General features: G+C 45.9%; 26 non-coding genes and 5 pseudogenes across 26 annotated transcripts; all 31 read right to left on the bottom strand.

Annotated features, from left to right (window-relative positions):
• Positions 1-2,042: 2,042 nt before the first annotated feature.
• LOC140869784 (5S ribosomal RNA) lies at positions 2,043-2,161 on the bottom strand (annotated as a pseudogene).
• Positions 2,162-2,559: 398 nt separating this feature from the next.
• On the bottom strand, positions 2,560-2,678 carry LOC140868533 (5S ribosomal RNA). The gene has a single exon (XR_012145946.1). It is a non-coding gene; the product is annotated as a 5S ribosomal RNA (ribosomal RNA).
• A 401-nt stretch (positions 2,679-3,079) lies between these two features.
• Positions 3,080-3,198, bottom strand: LOC140869028 (5S ribosomal RNA). Its single transcript, XR_012146421.1, has one exon. It is a non-coding gene; the product is annotated as a 5S ribosomal RNA (ribosomal RNA).
• A 399-nt stretch (positions 3,199-3,597) lies between these two features.
• LOC140869373 (5S ribosomal RNA) lies at positions 3,598-3,716 on the bottom strand. The gene has a single exon (XR_012146754.1). It is a non-coding gene; the product is annotated as a 5S ribosomal RNA (ribosomal RNA).
• A 401-nt stretch (positions 3,717-4,117) lies between these two features.
• On the bottom strand, positions 4,118-4,236 carry LOC140869093 (5S ribosomal RNA). The gene has a single exon (XR_012146484.1). It is a non-coding gene; the product is annotated as a 5S ribosomal RNA (ribosomal RNA).
• Positions 4,237-4,636: 400 nt separating this feature from the next.
• Positions 4,637-4,755, bottom strand: LOC140868401 (5S ribosomal RNA). The gene has a single exon (XR_012145820.1). It is a non-coding gene; the product is annotated as a 5S ribosomal RNA (ribosomal RNA).
• A 350-nt stretch (positions 4,756-5,105) lies between these two features.
• LOC140868441 (5S ribosomal RNA) lies at positions 5,106-5,224 on the bottom strand. The gene has a single exon (XR_012145859.1). It is a non-coding gene; the product is annotated as a 5S ribosomal RNA (ribosomal RNA).
• A 401-nt stretch (positions 5,225-5,625) lies between these two features.
• Positions 5,626-5,744, bottom strand: LOC140870419 (5S ribosomal RNA). Its single transcript, XR_012147382.1, has one exon. It is a non-coding gene; the product is annotated as a 5S ribosomal RNA (ribosomal RNA).
• A 342-nt stretch (positions 5,745-6,086) lies between these two features.
• LOC140869742 (5S ribosomal RNA) lies at positions 6,087-6,205 on the bottom strand (annotated as a pseudogene).
• A 400-nt stretch (positions 6,206-6,605) lies between these two features.
• LOC140868824 (5S ribosomal RNA) lies at positions 6,606-6,724 on the bottom strand. The gene has a single exon (XR_012146225.1). It is a non-coding gene; the product is annotated as a 5S ribosomal RNA (ribosomal RNA).
• A 400-nt stretch (positions 6,725-7,124) lies between these two features.
• On the bottom strand, positions 7,125-7,243 carry LOC140868640 (5S ribosomal RNA). The gene has a single exon (XR_012146047.1). It is a non-coding gene; the product is annotated as a 5S ribosomal RNA (ribosomal RNA).
• Positions 7,244-7,637: 394 nt separating this feature from the next.
• LOC140868974 (5S ribosomal RNA) lies at positions 7,638-7,755 on the bottom strand. The gene has a single exon (XR_012146369.1). It is a non-coding gene; the product is annotated as a 5S ribosomal RNA (ribosomal RNA).
• Positions 7,756-8,155: 400 nt separating this feature from the next.
• LOC140868390 (5S ribosomal RNA) lies at positions 8,156-8,274 on the bottom strand. Its single transcript, XR_012145809.1, has one exon. It is a non-coding gene; the product is annotated as a 5S ribosomal RNA (ribosomal RNA).
• A 350-nt stretch (positions 8,275-8,624) lies between these two features.
• LOC140868270 (5S ribosomal RNA) lies at positions 8,625-8,743 on the bottom strand. The gene has a single exon (XR_012145695.1). It is a non-coding gene; the product is annotated as a 5S ribosomal RNA (ribosomal RNA).
• Positions 8,744-9,144: 401 nt separating this feature from the next.
• Positions 9,145-9,263, bottom strand: LOC140869690 (5S ribosomal RNA). Its single transcript, XR_012146800.1, has one exon. It is a non-coding gene; the product is annotated as a 5S ribosomal RNA (ribosomal RNA).
• A 341-nt stretch (positions 9,264-9,604) lies between these two features.
• On the bottom strand, positions 9,605-9,723 carry LOC140869546 (5S ribosomal RNA; annotated as a pseudogene).
• A 399-nt stretch (positions 9,724-10,122) lies between these two features.
• On the bottom strand, positions 10,123-10,241 carry LOC140869185 (5S ribosomal RNA). The gene has a single exon (XR_012146573.1). It is a non-coding gene; the product is annotated as a 5S ribosomal RNA (ribosomal RNA).
• Positions 10,242-11,132: 891 nt separating this feature from the next.
• On the bottom strand, positions 11,133-11,251 carry LOC140868109 (5S ribosomal RNA). Its single transcript, XR_012145542.1, has one exon. It is a non-coding gene; the product is annotated as a 5S ribosomal RNA (ribosomal RNA).
• Positions 11,252-11,650: 399 nt separating this feature from the next.
• Positions 11,651-11,772, bottom strand: LOC140868349 (5S ribosomal RNA). Its single transcript, XR_012145771.1, has one exon. It is a non-coding gene; the product is annotated as a 5S ribosomal RNA (ribosomal RNA).
• A 403-nt stretch (positions 11,773-12,175) lies between these two features.
• On the bottom strand, positions 12,176-12,294 carry LOC140868201 (5S ribosomal RNA). The gene has a single exon (XR_012145627.1). It is a non-coding gene; the product is annotated as a 5S ribosomal RNA (ribosomal RNA).
• Positions 12,295-12,694: 400 nt separating this feature from the next.
• Positions 12,695-12,813, bottom strand: LOC140868480 (5S ribosomal RNA). Its single transcript, XR_012145896.1, has one exon. It is a non-coding gene; the product is annotated as a 5S ribosomal RNA (ribosomal RNA).
• A 401-nt stretch (positions 12,814-13,214) lies between these two features.
• LOC140869602 (5S ribosomal RNA) lies at positions 13,215-13,332 on the bottom strand (annotated as a pseudogene).
• Positions 13,333-13,733: 401 nt separating this feature from the next.
• Positions 13,734-13,852, bottom strand: LOC140869668 (5S ribosomal RNA; annotated as a pseudogene).
• A 402-nt stretch (positions 13,853-14,254) lies between these two features.
• On the bottom strand, positions 14,255-14,373 carry LOC140868462 (5S ribosomal RNA). The gene has a single exon (XR_012145879.1). It is a non-coding gene; the product is annotated as a 5S ribosomal RNA (ribosomal RNA).
• Positions 14,374-14,775: 402 nt separating this feature from the next.
• Positions 14,776-14,894, bottom strand: LOC140869001 (5S ribosomal RNA). The gene has a single exon (XR_012146395.1). It is a non-coding gene; the product is annotated as a 5S ribosomal RNA (ribosomal RNA).
• Positions 14,895-15,295: 401 nt separating this feature from the next.
• Positions 15,296-15,414, bottom strand: LOC140869064 (5S ribosomal RNA). The gene has a single exon (XR_012146456.1). It is a non-coding gene; the product is annotated as a 5S ribosomal RNA (ribosomal RNA).
• Positions 15,415-15,813: 399 nt separating this feature from the next.
• Positions 15,814-15,932, bottom strand: LOC140869331 (5S ribosomal RNA). Its single transcript, XR_012146710.1, has one exon. It is a non-coding gene; the product is annotated as a 5S ribosomal RNA (ribosomal RNA).
• A 401-nt stretch (positions 15,933-16,333) lies between these two features.
• LOC140868765 (5S ribosomal RNA) lies at positions 16,334-16,452 on the bottom strand. Its single transcript, XR_012146166.1, has one exon. It is a non-coding gene; the product is annotated as a 5S ribosomal RNA (ribosomal RNA).
• Positions 16,453-16,853: 401 nt separating this feature from the next.
• Positions 16,854-16,972, bottom strand: LOC140868367 (5S ribosomal RNA). Its single transcript, XR_012145788.1, has one exon. It is a non-coding gene; the product is annotated as a 5S ribosomal RNA (ribosomal RNA).
• A 400-nt stretch (positions 16,973-17,372) lies between these two features.
• LOC140869122 (5S ribosomal RNA) lies at positions 17,373-17,491 on the bottom strand. The gene has a single exon (XR_012146512.1). It is a non-coding gene; the product is annotated as a 5S ribosomal RNA (ribosomal RNA).
• Positions 17,492-17,890: 399 nt separating this feature from the next.
• Positions 17,891-18,009, bottom strand: LOC140868094 (5S ribosomal RNA). Its single transcript, XR_012145527.1, has one exon. It is a non-coding gene; the product is annotated as a 5S ribosomal RNA (ribosomal RNA).
• Between the last annotated feature and the right edge of the window lie 264 nt (positions 18,010-18,273).

Here is an 18,273-nt window from a genome sequence, read left to right as displayed (position 1 = left end):
GAAATAATTATTATTGCTAATGAGATTATAGAGTGTATTTATAAAATACACATACCAATTAATCAATGAATTTGACTATTTCTGGATATCTGGTATTATTTGGCATTTTGAAATAATTATTGAGATATTGAAATAAAAATAATTATTTATGCCGGATAAATTGATTTGGAGAATATTTGACCGAGTTGACTGGTCAGAGTTTAAGTTGGACTTTTATTTTAATTTGAAAAATTATGAGTTCAATTGACTGGTCAAAGTCAATAATTTCAGATAATGATGTTAATAGATTTTGGGTTTGTGCACCAGAAAAATATCAGATTGAGGATTAATTTTACCAATTGTGTATCAAATAAATTAGTCCGAGATCCGAACGGTTGGATCGCCGGGAAAATGAGAAATAACAGACGAGTTCTGCACAGAATTTTCGTGGGTACTGTAGCAGTCCACATTTTTTATTTTTTTGGACGTTCATCGGAGTTTCGATCAAAGATCCGATCGGTCACTTTGTAGCCAACATCAAGACAAAGCTATTGTTGTAAAAATATCGATGATCAGACGGTTGGATCACTGGGAAATTGATGTAGAACAGACGAAATTCGTGCAGGTACTATTCATCATCTTCTTCGTCGGAAAATTCGCGATTCGAGCCCATTTTTGTTGGTTTTAAGGCTATTAATCGATGCTATGAGGTGTGTAGAACATTTCCCAACCATAACCCGTCGGTTTTAGACCATTTCAGGCCAAGATCGGAGCTCAAAGACTTCGCCGGCGCCGCCCTGTGTTTCTCCGATCTACGGCGCATCGGAGCTCCGTTTCGGGCGTGGCTTAGATGGTTGAGATCGTCTCGTCAATCTCAACAACCCTGCCAAATTTCATAATTTTTGGAGAATTTTTGCATCACCGCCGTCGGACCGCCGCGTCGCCGCCATCTTCTCTGGCGAGCCACCGGATTTCGACATATTACCCAATTTTGATCATCTCGACGTGATGAATTCAAATATACAAGTTTCGAGTTGAGATTCGAAACCGTGAATCGGTGAGAACACAATAAAGTTTGCAATTTAGCGGTCAAAGTTTGACCAAAGTTGATCAAAGTTGACTTTTTGTATATTATGTGATTTTTCGCAGATTGGAAGCCATTCGAGGATAATTAGAGGTAGAAATCAGCAGTCTAGGGATTTGAGCTTTTCCAGATTTGGAAAACTGAGGTATGAGCTGATGTTGATTTCGAAGGGAATGAACACTCGAGCGAGATTGAGATTCTCGAGTTCCCGTTAAAATCACATACTTGCATGATTATTTGATAGTGATTGAATATATGCTCTTATATGATTTTGTATGAGCTATTAATTTAATTGATTAATTTTCGATATGAATTGAAAGACATGAATTTGTTTATATGATTTTGATTTGGAATATTGATGCATTTATTTGATCGAAAAACATGATTTTGCTTATTTGAAATTAATTCAATGAGTTTCGATATTATATTCATGATTTTGAATATATGAATTGAATGAGATGACATCTACGATATTTTGATGTCTGAATAAAGAGATTTGTTGTTTTAATTTGATTTAATTACATCTGAATCATGTGCATTCATCTTGAGCCTAAATCCTTGATTTTGAAATGGGCTGAGTTGCCCCGATGCGAATAAGACGATTTGGGAGCTATATTTGAGTGTCCTAGGTTGTTGAGTTACGCCTAGCGACCCGAATAATCATTATAGTTGCACCAAAGTCTAGAGATTTGAGACACGTGACACCACCTTGAGCGGGAGAGTCGGTGAGTTTGTTGCGTGATCTTGTCCTCGGGATCCCAACCGAAGTATCGAGTCTTCTTTGATTATCCGATTTGATAATCCCGATTTTTAAACACATGCATTTCATATTTATTTATCATCGAATAATGTTTATGTTATATCATGTTTTTGATATACTTATTTGATATTGCATGTTATGTCGCTTATATTGGGATTTTATTCTCACCGGAGTTATCCGGTTGTTGTCTTGTTTTGTATGTGTACTTGACAACAGGAGGGGCAGGAGCTAGTCAGAGTCCCAGGGGGTCACCCATCCTAGTACTGCTCTTGCCCAAGCACGCATAACTTCGGAGTTCTGATGGAATCCGGTGCATTAGTGCTGGTATGATCGCAACCAAGAGTGAATGAATTCTTTATTGTTTTTCTCTCGAATTGCGGATCGGAGGAACATGAGCTGCAGTTTCAAACGGACATAACTCTCGATCGGCTAAGAGTTACAAGAGCTTCAGCCTGCTCACGCGAAGCTCCTCTCGATACCTACAGCAAGTATCTCGGTCTAAAAGACGGAGACTCTCAAATTACAACCCGGAGTTGGTCTTTAAAGGCGTTTTTCTCGTAGGGCGCGCTGGGACCCACTGAAGCGGCCCGCGTCACCCAGATCGCACGTTCACGTCGTGTGATTAAGTCTATTGCATCTTTTCTATCAGCAGATTGGACTGAAAGAGTCGGAAATAGGACGGCGGGGAATCGGAAACACAAGAAGTACGAGTAAGAAAAAAAGAAATTAATGAAAATGGGTGCAACACGAGGACTTCCCAGGGGATCACCCATCCTAGTATTGCTCTCGCCCAAGCACGCTTAACTTCGGATTTCTGATGGGATCCGGTGCATTAGTGCTGGTATGATCGTACCCAACAGTGAATGAATTCTTTATTGTTTTGTCTCTCGAATTGCGGATCGGAGGAACAGGAGCTGCAGTTTCAAACGGACATAACTTTCGTTCTGCTGATAGTTACGGGAGCTTCATCCTACTCACGCGAAGCTCTTCTCGATACCTACAAAGCGTATCTCGGTCTAAGAGATGGAGAAGCTCAAATTCAAACCCGAATATGGTCTTTTGGGGCATTTTTCTCGTAGGGCACGCTGGGACCTACCGAAGTGGCCCACGTCACCCAGATCGCATGTTCATGTCGTGTGATTCAGTCTATTGAAACTTTTCTATCCGCGGATTGGACTGAAAGAGTTGGAAATAGGACGGAGAGGAATCGGAAGAATAAGATGTATGAGTAAGAAAAAAAAAACTAATAATAAAAAGGGGTGCAATACGAGGACTTCCCAGGGGGTCACCCATCCTAGTACTGCTCTTGCCCAAGCACGCATAACTTCAGATTTCTGATAAGATCAGGTGCATCAGTGCTGGTATGATCGCACCCAACAGTGAATGAATTCTTTATTGTTTTTCTCTCGAATTGCGGATCACAGGAACATGAGCTGCAGTTTCAAATGGACATAACTTTCGATCGGCTAAGAGTTACGGGAGCTTCAGCCTGCTCACGCGAAGCTCCTCTCGATACCTACAGCAAGTATCTCGGTCTAAGAGGCGGAGACGCTCAAATTACAACCCGAAGATGGTCTTTTGGGGCGTTTTTCCCGTAAGGCGCTCTGGGACCCACCAAAGCGGCCCGCTTCACCCAGATCGCACGTTCATGTCATGTGATTAAGTCTATTGCATATTTTCTATCAGCGGATTGGACTGAAAGAGTCGAAAATAGGACGGCGAGAAATCTGAAAAACAAGAATTACGAGTAAGAAAAAAAGAAATTAAAGAAAAAGGGGTGCAATACGAGGACTTCCCAGGGGATCACCCATCCTAGTACTGCTCTCGCTCAAGCACGCTTAACTTCGGAGTTCTGATGGGATCCGGTGCATTAGTGCTGGTATGATCGCACCCAACAGTGAATGAATTCTTTATGGTTTTGTCTCTCGAATTGCGAATCGGAGGAACAGGAGCTGCAGTTTCAAACAGACATAACTTTCGATCGGCTAAGAGTTACGGGAGCTTCAACCTGCTCACGCGATGCTCCTCTCGATACCTACAGCAAGTATCTCGGTCTAAGAGACGGAGAAGCTCAATTTCAAACCCGAAGATATTCTTTGGGGGCATTTTTCCCGTAGGGCATGCTGGGACCTACCAAAGTGGCCCACGTCAACCAGATCGCACGTTCACGTCGTGTGATTCAGTCTATTTCATCTTTTCAATCCGCGGATTGGACTGAAAGAGTCGGAAATAGGACGGAGAGGAATCGGAAGAACAATATTTACGAGTAAGAAAAAAAGAAACTAATAAAAAAATGGGTGCAACACGAGGACTTCCCAGGGGGTCACCCATCCTAGTACTGCTCTTGCCCAAGCACGCATAACTTCAAAGTTCTGATGGGATCCTGTGCATTAGTGCTGATATGATCGCACCCAACAGTGAATGAATTTTTATTTTTTTGTCTCTCGAATTGCGGATCGGAGGAACAGGTGCTGCAGTTTCAAACGTACATAACTTTCGATCGGCTGAGAGTTACTGGAGCTTCAGCCTACTCACGCGAAGCTCCACTTGATACCTATAGTGCGTATCTCGGTTCAAGAGACGAAGACGCTCAAATGCAAAAATGGAGATGGTCTTTCGGGACATTTTTCCCGTATGTCGTGCTGGGACCCACCGAAGCGGCCCGCGTTATCCAGATCGCACGTTCACATCGTATGATTCAGTCTATTGCATCTTTTCTATCCGCGGATTGGACTGAAAGAGTCAGAAATAGGACGGCGAGGAATCGAAAGAACAAGAAGTACGAGTAAGAAAAAAAGAAATTAATGAAGAAAGGGGTGCAACACGAGGACTTCCCAAGGGGTCACCCATCCTAGTACTGCTCTCGCCCAAGCACGCTTAACTTCGAAGTTCTGATGGGATCCGGTGCATTAGTGCTGGTATGATCACACCCAACAGGAGCTGCAGTTTCAAACGGACATAACTTTCGATCGGCTAAGAGTTACGGGAGCTTCAACCTGCTCACGCGAAGCTCCTCTCGATACCTACTGCAAGTATCTCGGTCTAAGAGACGGAGAAGCTCAAATTCAAACCCGAAGATAGTCTTTGGGGGCATTTTTCCCATAGGGCATGCTGGGACCCACCGAAGTGGCCCACGTCAACCAGATCGCACGTTCACATCGTGTGATTCAGTCTATTGCATCTTTTCAATCCGCGGATTGGACTGAAAGAGTCGGAAATAGGACGGAGAGGAATCGGAAGAACAATATGTACGAGTAAGAAAAAAAGAAACTAATAAAAAAATGGGTGCAACACGAGGACTTCCCAGGGGGTCACCCATCCTAGTACTGCTCTTGCCCAAGCACGCATAACTTCAGAGTTCTGATGGGATCCTGTGCATTAGTGCTGGTATGATCGCACCCAACAGTGAATGATTTGTTTATTTTTTTGTCTCTCGAATTGCGGATCGGAGGAACAGGAGCTGCAGTTTCAAACGTACATAACTTTCGATCAGCTGAGAGTTACTCGAGCTTCAGCCTGCTCACGCGAAGCTCCAATTGATACCTATAGTGCGTATCTCGGTTCAAGAGACGAAGACGCTCAAATGCAAAAATGGAGATGGTCTTTCGGGGCATTTTTCCCGTATGTCATGCTGGGACCCACCGAAGCGGCCTGCGTTACCCAGATCGCACGTTCACATCGTATGATTCAGTCTATTGCATCTTTTCTATCCGCGGATTGGACTGAAAGAGTCGGAAATAGGACGGCGAGGAATCGAAAGAACAAGAAGTACGAGTAAGAAAAAAAGAAATTAATGAAGAAATGGGTGCAACACGAGGACTTCCCAAGGGGTCACCCATCCTAGTATTGCTCTCGCCCAAGCACGCTTAACTTCGAAGTTCTGATGGGATCCGGTGCATTAGTGCTGGTATGATCACACCCAACAGGAGCTGCAATTTCAAACGGACATAACTTTCGATCGGCTAAGAGTTACGGGAGCTTCAGCCTGCTCACGCGAAGCTCCTCTCAATACCTACAGCAAGTATCTCGGTCTAAAAGACGTAGACGCTCAAATTACAACCCGAAGATGGTCTTTCGTGGCGTTTTTCTCGTAGGGCGCGTTGGGACCCACCGAAGCGGTCCGCGTCACCCAGATCGCACGTTTTACATTAAGTCTATTGCATCTTTTCTATCCGCGTATTGGACTGAAAGAGTCATAAATAGGACGGCGACGAATCGGAAAAACAAGAAGTACGAGTAAGAAAAAAATAAATTAATGAAAAAGGGGTGCAACACGAGGACTTTCCAGGGGGTCACCCATCCTTGTAATGCTCTCGTGCAAGCTTGCTTGACTTCGGAGTTTTGATGGGATCCGGTGCATTAGTGCTGGTATGATCACACCCAACATTGAATGAATTCTTTATTGTTTTGTCTCTCGAATTGCGGATCGGAGGAACAGGAGCTGCAGTTTCAAACGGACATAACTTTCGATCTACTGAGAGTTACGGGAGCTTCAGCCTGCTCACGTGAAGCTCTTCTCCATATATACATCGCGTATCTCGGTCTAAGAGACGGAAAAGCTCAAATTCAAATCCGGAGATGGTTTTTGGGGGCATTTTTCCCGTAGGGCACGTTGGGACCCACCGAAGTGGCTTGCGTCACCCAGATCGCATGTTCACATCGTGTGATTCAGTCTATTGCATCTTTTCTATCCGCGGATTGGATTGAAAGAGTCAAAAATATGATGGAGAGGAATCGGAAGAACACGATGTATGAGTAAGAAAAAAAGAAACTAATAAAAAAAGGGTGCAACACGAGGACTTCCCAGGGGGTCACCCATCTTAGTACTGCTCTTGCCCAAGCACGCATAACTTCGGAGTTCTGATGGGATCCTGTGCATTAGTGTAGGTATGATCGCACCCAACAGTGAATGAATTCTTTATTTTTTTGTCTCTCGAATTGCGGATTAGAGGAACAGGAGCTGCAGTTTCATACGGACATAACTTTCGATCGGCTAAGTGTTACGGGAGCTTCAGCCTGCTCACGCGAAGCTCCTCTCGATACCTACAACAAGTATCTCGGTCTTAGAGACGGAGACGCTCAAATTACAACCCGGAGATGGTCTTTCATGGCGTTTTTCTTGTAGGGCGCGCTGGGACCCACCGAAGCGGCCCGCATCACCTAGATCGCACGTTCACGTCGTGTGATTAAGTCTATTGCATATTTTCTATCAGCGGATTGGACTGAAAGAGTCGAAAATAGGACGGCGAGAAATCTGAAAAACAAGAATTACGAGTAAGAAAAAAAGAAATTAATGAAAAAGGGGTGCAACACGAGGACTTTCCAGGGGATCACCCATCCTAGTAATGCTCTCGCTCAAGCACGCTTAACTTCGGAGTTCTGATGGGATCCGGTGCATTAGTGCTGGTATCATCGCACCCAACAGTGAATGAATTCTTTATGGTTTTGTCTCTCGAATTGCGAATCGGAGGAACAGGAGCTGCAGTTTCAAACGGACATAACTTTCGATCGGCTAAGAGTTACGGGAGCTTCAACCTGCTCACGCGAAGCTCCTCTCGATACCTACAGCAAGTATCTCGGTCTAAAAGACGTAGACGCTCAAATTACAACCCGAAGATGGTCTTTCGTGGCGTTTTTCTCGTAGGGCGCGTTGGGACCCACCGAAGCGGTCCGCGTCACCCAGATCGCACGTTTTACATTAAGTCTATTGCATCTTTTCTATCCGCGTATTGGACTGAAAGAGTCGGAAATAGGACGGAGAGGAATCGGAAGAACAATATGTACGAGTAAGAAAAAAAGAAACTAATAAAAAAAGGGGTGCAACACGAGGACTTCCCAGGGGTCACCCATCCTAGTACTGCTCTTGCCCAAGCACGCATAACTTCAGAGTTCTGATGGGATCATGTGCATTAGTGCTGGTATGATCGCACCCAACAGTGAATGAATTTTTTATTTTTTTGTCTCTCGAATTGCGGATTGGAGGAACAGGAGCTGCAGTTTCAAACGTACATAACTTTCGATCGGCTGAGAGTTACTGGAGCTTCAGCCTGCTCACGCGAAGCTCCACTTGATACCTATAGTGCGTATCTCGGTTCAAGAGATGAAGATGCTCAAATGCAAAAATGGAGATGGTCTTTCGGGGCATTTTTCCCGTATGTCGTGCTGGGACCCACCGAAGCGGCCCGCGTTACCCAGATCGCACGTTCACATCGTATGATTCAGTCAATTGCATCTTTTCTATCCGCGGATTGGACTGAAAGAGTCAGAAATAGGACGGCGAGGAATCGAAAGAACAAGAAGTACGAGTAAGAAAAAAAAAATTAATGAAGAAAGGGGTGCAACACGAGGACTTCCCAAGGGGTCACCCATCCTAGTACTGCTCTCGCCCAAGCACGCTTAACTTCGAAGTTCTGATGGGATCCGGTGCATTAGTGCTGGTATGATCACACCCAACAGGAGCTGCAGTTTCAAACGGACATAACTTTCGATCGGCTAAGAGTTACGGGAGCTTCAACCTGCTCACGCGAAGCTCCTCTTGATACCTACAGCAAGTATCTCGGTCTAAGAGACGGAGAAGCTCAAATTAAAACCCGAAGATAGTCTTTGGGGGCATTTTTCCCGTAGGGCATGCTGGGACCCACCGAAGTGGCCCACGTCAACCAGATCGCACGTTCACGTCGTGTGATTCAGTCTATTGCATCTTTTCAATCCGCGGATTGGACTGAAAGAGTCGGAAATAGGACGGAGAGGAATCGGAAGAACAATATGTACGAGTAAGAAAAAAAGAAACTAATAAAAAAAGGGGTGCAACACGAGGACTTCCCAGGGGGTCACCCATCCTAGTACTGCTCTTGCCCAAGCACGCATAACTTCAGAGTTCTGATGGGATCCTGTGCATTAGTGCTGGTATGATCGCACCCAACAGTGAATGAATTTTTTATTTTTTTGTCTCTCGAATTGCGGATCGGAGGAACAGGAGCTGCAGTTTCAAATGTACATAACTTTCGATCGGCTGAAAGTTACTCGAGCTTCAGCCTGCTCACGCGAAGCTCCACTTGATACCTATAGTGCGTATCTCGGTTCAAGAGACGAAGACGCTCAAATGCAAAAATGGAGATGGTCTTTCGGGGCATTTTTCTCGTATGTCGTGCTGGGACCCACCAAAGCGGCCCACGTTACCCAGATCGCACGTTCACATCGTATGATTCAGTCTATTGCATCTTTTCTATCCGCGGATTGGACTGAAAGAGTCGGAAATAGGACAGCGAGGAATCGAAAGAACAAGAAGTACGAGTAAGAAAAAAAGAAATTAATGAAGAAAGGGGTGCAACACGAGGACTTCCCAAGGGGTCACCCATCCTAGTACTGCTCTCGTCCAAGCACGCTTAACTTCGAAGTTCTGATGGGATCCGGTGCATTAGTGCTGGTATGATCACACCCAACAGGAGCTGCAGTTTCAAACGGACATAACTATCGATCGGCTAAGAGTTACGGGAGCTTCAGCCTGCTCACGCGAAGCTCCTCTCGATACCTACAGAAAGTATCTCGGTCTAAAAGACGGAGACGCTCAAATTACAACCCGAAGATGGCCTTTCGTGGCGTTTTTCTCGTAGGGCGCGTTGGGACCCACCGAAGCGGTCCGCGTCACCCAGATCGCACGTTCACATTAAGTCTATTGCATCTTTTCTATCCGCGTATTGGACTGAAAGAGTCAGAAATAGGACGGCGACGAATCGGAAAAACAAGAAGTACGAGTAAGAAAAAAATAAATTAATGAAAAAGGGGTGCAACACGAGGACTTTCCAGGGGGTCACCCATCCTTGTAATGCTCTCGTGCAAGCACGCTTGACTTCGGAGTTCTGATGGGATCCGGTGCATTAGTGCTAGTATGATCACACTCAACATTGAATGAATTCTTTATTGTTTTGTCTCTCGAATTGCGGATCGGAGGAACAGGAGCTGCAGTTTCAAACGAACATAACTTTCGATCTACTGAGAGTTACGGGAGCTTCAGCCTGCTCACGTGAAGCTCTTCTCCATATATACATCGCGTATCTCGGTCTAAGAGACGGAAAAGCTCAAATTCAAATCCGGAGATGGTTTTTGGGGGCATTTTTCCCGTAGGGCACGTTGGGACCCACCGAAGTGGCTTGCGTCACCCAGATCGCACGTTCACATCGTGTGATTTAGTCTATTGCATCTTTTCTATCCGCGGATTGGATTGAAAGAGTCGGAAATATGATGGAGAGGAATCGGAAGAACACGATGTACGAGTAAGAAAAAAAGAAACTAATAAAAAAGGGTGCAACACGAGGACTTCCCAAGGGGTCACCCATCTTAGTACTGCTCTTGCCCAAGCACTCATAACTTCAGAGTTCTGATGGGATCATGTGCATTAGTGTAGGTATGATCGCACCCAACAGTGAATGAATTCTTTATTTTTTTGTCTCTCGAATTGCGGATCAAAGGAACAGGAGCTGCAGTTTCATACGGACATAACTTTCGATCGGCTAAGTGTTACGGGAGCTTCAGCCTGCTCACACGAAGCTCCTCTCGATACCTACAGCAAGTATCTCGGTCTTAGAGACGGAGACGCTCAAATTACAACCCGGAGATGGTCTTTCATGGCGTTTTTCCCGTAGGGCGCGCTGGGACCCACCGAAGCGGCCCGCATCACTTAGATCGCACGTTCACGTCGTGTGATTAAGTCTATTGCATCTTTTATATCCGCAGATTGGACTGAAAGAGTCGGAAATAGGACGGCAAGGAATCGGAAAAAAAAGAAGTACGAGTAAGAAAAAAAGAAATTAATGAAAAATGGGTGCAACACGAGGACTTCCCAGGAGGTCAACCATCCTAGTACTTCTCTCGCCCAAGCACGCTTTACTTCGGAGTTCTTATCGCACCCAACAGTGAAAGAATTCTTTATTTTTTTGTCTCTCAAATTGCGGATCGGAGGAACAGGAGCTGCAGTTTCAAACGGACATAACTTTAGATCGGCTGAGAGTTACTGGAGCTTCAGCCTGCTCACTCAAAGCTTTACTCGATACCTATAGTGCGTATCTCGGTTAAAGAGACGGATACGCTCAAATTCCAAAATGGAGATGGTCTTTCGGGGCATTTTTCCCGTAAGTTGCGCTGGGACCCACCGAACCGCCCCGCGTCACCTAAATCGCACGTTCACATCGTATGATTCAGTCTATTGCATCTTTTCTATCCGCGGATTGGACTGAAAGTGTAGGAATTAGGACGGCGAGGAATCGAAAGAACAAGAAGTACGAGTAAGAAAAAAAGAAATTAATGAAAAAAAGGGTGCAACACGAGGACTTCCCAGGAGGTCAACCATCCTAGTACTACTCTCGCCCAAGCACGCTTAACTTCGGAGTTCTGATGGGATCCGGTGAATTAGTGCTGGTATGATCACACCCAACAGTGAATGAATTCTTTATAGTTTTTCTCTCGAATTGCGGATCGGAGGAACAGGGGCTGAAGTTTCAAACGAACATAACTTTCAATCGGCTAAGAGTTACGGGAGCTTCAGCCTCCTCACGCGAAGCTCCTCTTGATACCTACAGCAAGTATCTCGGTCTAAGAGACGGAGACGCTCAAATTACAACCCAGAGATGGTTTTTCGTGCCGTTTTTCCTGTATGGCGCGCTGGGACCCACTGAAGCGGCCCGCGTCACCCAGATCGCACGTTCACGTCGTGTGATTAAATCTATTGCATCTTTTCTATCCGCAGATTGGACTGAAAGAGTCGGAAATAGGATGGAGAGGAATCGGAAAAACAAGAAGTACGAGTAAGAAAAAAAGAAATTAATGAAAAAGGGGTGCAACACGAGGACTTCCCAGGGGGTCACCCATCCTCCTAGTACTGCTCTCGCCCAAGCACGCTTAACTTCGGAGTTCTGGTGGGATCCGATGTATTAGTGCTGGTATGATCGCACCCAACAGTGAACGAATTCTTTATTTTTTTGTCTCTCGAATTGCGGATCGGAGGAACAGGAGCTGCAGTTTCAAACGGACATAACTTTCGATCTGCTGAGTGTTACGGGAGCTTCAGCCTGCTCACGCGAAGTTCTTCTCGATACCTACAGCGCGTATCTCGGTCTGAGAGATGGAGAAGCTCAAATTCAAACCCGAAGATGGTCTTTGGGGGCATTTTTCCCGTAGGGCGTGCTGGGACCCACCGAAGTGGCCCGCAACATCCAGATCGCACGTTCACGTCGTGTATTTCAGTCTATTGCATCTTTTCTATCCACGGATTGGACTCAAAGAGTCGGAAATAGGACGGAGAGGAATCGGAAGAACAAGATGTACAAGTAAGAAAAAAAGAAACTAATAAAAAAAAAAGGGTGCAACACGAGGACTTCCCAGGGGGTCACCAATCCTAGTACTGCTCTTGCCCAAGCACGCATAACTTCGGAGTTCTGATGGGATCCGGTGCATTAGTGCTGGTATGATCGCACCCAACAGTGAATGAATTCTTTATTTTTTGTCTCTCGAATTTCGGATCAGAGGAACAGGAGCTGCAGTTTCAAACGGACATAACTTTCGATCGGCTAAGAGTTACTGGAGCTTCAGCCTGCTCACGCGAAGCTCTACTCGATACCTATAGTGCGTATATCGGTTAAAGAGACAAAGACGCTCAAATTCCAAAATGAATATGGTCTTTCGGGGCATTTTTCCCGTATGTTGCGCTGGGACCCACCGAAGCGGCCCGCATCCCCCAAATCGCACGTTAAAATCGTATGATTTAGTCTATTGCATCTTTTCTATCCGCGGATTGGACTGAAAGAGTAGGAAATAGGACGGAGAGGAATCGAAAGAACAAGAAGTACGAGTAAGAAAAAAAGAAATTAATGAAAAAAGGGGTGCAACACGAGGACTTCCCAGGGGGTCACACATCCTAGTACTACTCTCGCCCAAGCACGCTTAACTTTGGAGTTCTGATGAGATCCGGTGCATTAGTGCTGGTAAGATCTCACCCAACAGTGAATGAATTCTTTATTGTTTTGTCTCTCGAATTGCGGATCGGAGGAACAGGAGCTGCAGTTTCAAACGGACATAAATTTCGATCGGCTGAGAGTTACTGGAGCTTAAGCCTACTCACGCGAAGCTCCATTCGATACCTATACTGCATATCTCGGTTAAAGAGATGGAGACGCTCAAATTCCGAAAGGGAGATGGTCTTTCGGGGCATTTTTCCCGTATGTCGCGCTGGGACCCACCGAAGCGGCCCGCGTCACCCAGATCGCACGTTCACATCTTATGATTCAGTCTATTGCATCTTTTCTATCCGCAGATTGGACTGAAAGAGTCAGAAATAGGACGGCGAAGAATCGAAAGAACAAGAATTACGAGTAAGAAAAAAAGATATTAATGAAAAAAGGGGTGCAACACGAGGGCTTCCCGGGGGGCACCCATCCTAGTACTTCTCTCGCCCAAGCATGCTTAACTTCGAAGTTCTGATTGGATCCGGTGCATTAGTGCTGGAATGATCGAATCCAACAGTGAATGAATTCTTTATTGTTTTGTCTCTCGAATTGCGGATCGAAGGAATAGGAGCTGCAGTTTCAAACAGACATAACCTTCGATCGGCAAAGAGTTACGGGAGCTTCAACCTGCTCACGCGAAGCTCCTCTCGATACCTACAGCAAGTATCTCGGTCTAAGGGATGAAGACGCTCTAATTACAACCCGGAGATGGTCTTTCGGGGCGTTTTTCCCACAGGGCGCGCTGGGACCCACCGAAGCGGCCCGCATCACCCAGATCGCACGTTCACGTCGTGTGATTCAGTCTATTGCATCTTTTCTATCCGCGGATTGGACTGAAGGAGTCGGAAATAGGACGGAAAGTAATGGGAAGAACAAGATGTACGAGTAAGAAAAAAAGAAACAAATAAAAAAAGGGGTGCAACATGAGGACTTCCCGGGGGGTCAACCATCCTAGTGCTGCTCTTGCCCAAGCACGCATAAATTCGGAGTTCTGATGGGAACCGGTGCATTAGTGCTGGTATGATCGCACCCAATAGTGAATGAATTCTTTATTTTTTTGTCTCTCAAATTGCGGATTGGAGGAATAGGAGCTGCAGTTTCAAACGGACATAGCTTTCGATCGGCTGAGAGTTACTGGAGCTTCAGCCTGCTCACGCGAAGCTCCATTCGATACCTATAGTGCGTATCTCGGTTAAAGAGACGGAGATGCTCAAATTCCAAAACAAAGATGCTCTTTCGGGGCATTTTTCCCGTATGTCGTGCTGGGACCCATCGAAGCGGCCCGCGTCGCCCAGATCGCATGTTCACATCGTATGATTCAGTCTATTGCATCTTTTCTATCCGCAGATTGGACTGAAAGAGTCGGAAATAGGACGGCGAGGAATCGAAAGAACAAGAAATACGAGCAAGAAAAAAAAGAAATTAATGAAAAAAGGAGTGCAACACGAGAACTTCCCAGGGGGTCACACATCCTAGTACAGCTCTCGCCCGAGCACGCTTAACTTCGGAGTTCTGATGGGATCTGGTGCATTAGTGTTGGTATGATCGCACCCAACAGTGAATGAATTTTTTATTGTTTTGTCTTTTGAATTGCGGATCGGAGGAACAGGAGCTGCAGTTTCAAACGAACCAAACTTTCGATCTACTGAGAGTTACGGGAGCTTCAGCCTGCTCACGTGAAGCTCTTCTCGATACCCACAGCGCGTATCTTGGTCTAAGATACGGAGAAGCTCAAATTTAAACCCGAAGATGGTCTTTGGGGGCATTTTTCCCGTAGGGCGTGCTGGGACCCATCGAAGCAGCCCGCGTCACTCAGATCGCATGTTCACGTCGTGTGATTTAGTCTATTGCATCTTTTCAATCCGCGGATTGGACTGAAAGAGTCGGAAATAGGATTGAGGGGAATCGGAAGAACAGGATGTACGAGTAAGAAAAAAAAGAAACTAATAAAAAAAGGGGTGCAACACGAGGACTTCCCAGGGGGTCACCCATCCTAGTACTGCTCTTACCCAAGCACGCATAACTTGGGAGTTCTGATGGGATCCGGTGCATTAGTGCTGCTATGATCGCACCCAACAGTGAATGAATTCTTTATTTTTTTGTCTCTCGAATTGCGGATCGGAGGAACAGGAGCTGCAGTTTCAAATGGACATAACTTTCGATCGGCTGAGAATTACTGGAGCTTAAGCCTGCTCACGCGAAGCTCCACTCGATACCTATAGTGCGTATCTTGGTTAAAGAGACGGTGACGCTCAAATTCCAAAACGGAGATGGTCTTACGGGGCATTTTTCCCGTATGTCGCGCTGGGACCCAGCGAAGCGGCCCGCGTCACCCAGATTGCACGTTCATATCGAATGATTCAGTCTATTGCATCTTTTCTATGCACGGATTGGACTGAAAGAGTCGGAAATAGGACGGCGAGGAATCGAATGAACAAGAAGTACGAGTAAGAAAAAAAGAAAATATTGAAAAAAGGGGTGCAACACGAGGTTTTTTAAAGGGGTCACCCATCCTAGTACTGCTCTCACCCAAGCCTGCTTAACTTTGGAGTTCTGATGGGATCCGGTGCATTAGTGCTGGTATGATCGCACCCAACAGTGAATGAATTCTTTATTGTTTTGTCTCTCGAATTGCGGATCGGAGGAACAGGAGCTGCAGTTTCAAACAGACATAACTTTCTATCGGCTAAGAGTTACGGGAGCTTCAGCCTGCTCACACGAAGCTCCTCTCGATACCTACAGCAAGTATCTCGGTCTAAGAGACGGAGACGCTCAAATTACAACCCGGAGATATTCTTTCGGGGCTATTTCCCGTATGGCACGCTGGGACCTACCAAAGCGGCCCGCATCACCCAGATCGCACATTCACGTCGTGTGATTAAGTCTATTGCATCTTTTCTATCCGCGTATTGGACTGAAAGAGTCGGAAATAGGACGGAGAGGAATCGGAAGAACAAGATGTACGAGTAAGAAAAAAAGAAACTAATAAAAAAGGGGTGCAACACGAATACTTTCGAGGGGGTCACACATCCTAGTACTGCTCTCGCCCAAGCACGCTTAACTTTAGAGTTCTGATGGGATCCGGTGCATTAGTGCTGGTATGATCGCAACCAACAGTGAATGAATTCTTTATTGTTTTGTCTCTCGAATTGCGGATCGGAGGGACAGGAGCTGCAGTTTCAAATGGACATAAATTTCGATCGGCTAAGAGTCACGGGAGCTTCAGCCTGCTCACACGAAGCTCCTCTCGATACCTACAGAAAGTATCTCGGTCTAAGAGACGGAGATGCTCAAATTACAACCCGGAGATGGTCTTTTGGGGCATGTTTCCCATAGGGCGTGCTGGGACCTACCGAAGCGGCCCGCATCACCCAAATCGCACGTTCACATCATATGATTAAGTGTATTGCATCTTTTCTATCTGCGGATTGGACTGAAAGAGTCGGAAATAGGACGGAGAGGAATCGGAAGAACAAGATGTACGAGTAAGAAAAAAAGAAACTAATAAAAAAAAGGGTGCAACACGAGGACTTCTCAGGGGGTCACCCATCCTAGTACTGCTATTGCCCAAGCACGCATAACTTCGGATTTCTGATGGGATCCGGTGCATTAGTGCTGGTATGATCGCACCCAATAGTGAATGAATTCTATATTTTTTTGTCTCTCGAATTGCGGATCGGAGGAACAGGAGCTGCAGTTTCAAACGGACATAACTTTCGATCGGCTGAGATTTACTGGAGCTTCAGCCTGCTCACGCGAAGCTCTACTCGATACCTATAGTGCGTATCTCGGTTAAAGAGACGGAGACGCTCAAATTCCAAAATGGAGATGGTCTTTCGGGGTATTTTTCCCGTATGTTGCGCTGGGACCCACCGAAGCGGCCCGCATCACCCAGATCGCACGTTCACATTATATGATTCAGTATATTGGATATTTTCTATCCGCGGATTGGACTGAAAGAGTCGGAAATAGGACGGCGAGGAATCGAAAAAACTAGAAGTACGAGTAAGAAAAAAAGTAATTAATGAAAAAAGGGGTGCAACACGAGGACTTCCCAAGGGGTCACACATCCTAGTACTGCTCTCGCCTAAGCACGCTTAACTTCGGAGTTCTGATGGGATTCGGTGCATTAGTGCTGGTATGATCGCACCCAACAGTGAATGAATTCTTTATTGTTTTGTCTCTCGAATTGTGGATCGGAGGAACAGGAGCTGCAGTTTCAAACGGACATAACTTTCGATCTGCTGAGAGTTACGGGAGCTTCAGCCTGCTCACGCGAAGCTCTTCTCGATACCTACAGCGCGTATCTCGGTCTAAGAGACGGAGAAGCTCAAATTCAAACCTGGAGATGGTCTTTGGGGGCATTTTTCCCCGTAGGGCGCGCTGGGACCCAACGAAGTGGCCCGCGTCACCCAGATCACAAGTTCACGTCGTGTGATTCAGTCTATTGCATATTTTCTATCCGCAGATTGGATTGAAAGAGTCGGAAATAGGACGGAGAGGAATCGGAAGAACAAGATGTACGAGTAAGAAAAAAAAACTAATAAAAAAAGGGGTGCAACACGAGGACTTTCCAAGGGGTCACCCATCCTAGTACTGCTCTTGCCCAAGCACGCATAACTTCAGAGTTCTGATGGGATCCAGTGCATTAGTGATGGTATGATCGCACCCAACAGTGAATGAATTTTTTTTTTTGTCTCTCGAATTGCGGATCGGAGAAACAGGAGCTGCAGTTTCAAACGGACATAAATTTCGATCGGCTGAGAGTTACTTGAGCTTCAGCCTTCTCACGCGAAGCTCCACTCGATACCTATAGTGTGTATCTCGGTTAAAAAGATGGAGACGCTCAAATTCCAAAACGGAGATGCTCTTTCGGGGCATTTTTCCCGTATGTCGCGCTGGGACCCATCGAAGCGGACCGCGTCACCCAGATCGCACATTCACATCGTATGATTCAGTCTATTGCATCTTTTCTATCCACGGATTGGACTGAAAGAGTCGGAAATAGGACGGAGAGGAATCGAAAGAACAAGAAGTACGAGTAAGAAAAAAAAGAAATTAATGAAAAAAGGAGTGCAACACGAGGACTTCCCAGGGGGTCACCCATCCTAGTACTGCTCTAGCCCAAGCACGCTTTACTTCGGAGTTCTGATAGAATCCGGTGCATTAGTGCTGGTATGATCGCACCCTACAGTGAATGAATTCTTTATTGTTTTGTCTCTCGAATTGCGGATCGGAGGAACAGGAGCTGCAGTTCAAACGGACATAACTTTCGATCGGCTAAGAGTTACGGGAGCTTCTGCCTGCTCACGCAAAGCTTCTCTCGATACCTACAGCAAGTATCTCGGTCTAAGAGACAGAGACGCTCAAATTACATCCCAGAGATGGTCTTTTAGGGTGTTTTTCCCGTAGGGCGCGCTGGGACCCACTGAAGCGGCCCAGATCGCATGTTC

The sequence above is a fragment of the Henckelia pumila genome, chromosome 4 (assembly GCF_033568475.1).
Source record: "Henckelia pumila isolate YLH828 chromosome 4, ASM3356847v2, whole genome shotgun sequence".
In the NCBI taxonomy this organism is placed as follows: Eukaryota; Viridiplantae; Streptophyta; class Magnoliopsida; order Lamiales; family Gesneriaceae; genus Henckelia; species Henckelia pumila.
Note: the sequence above shows the minus strand (reverse complement) of the source record. Positions and strands in the feature narration are given on the sequence as shown.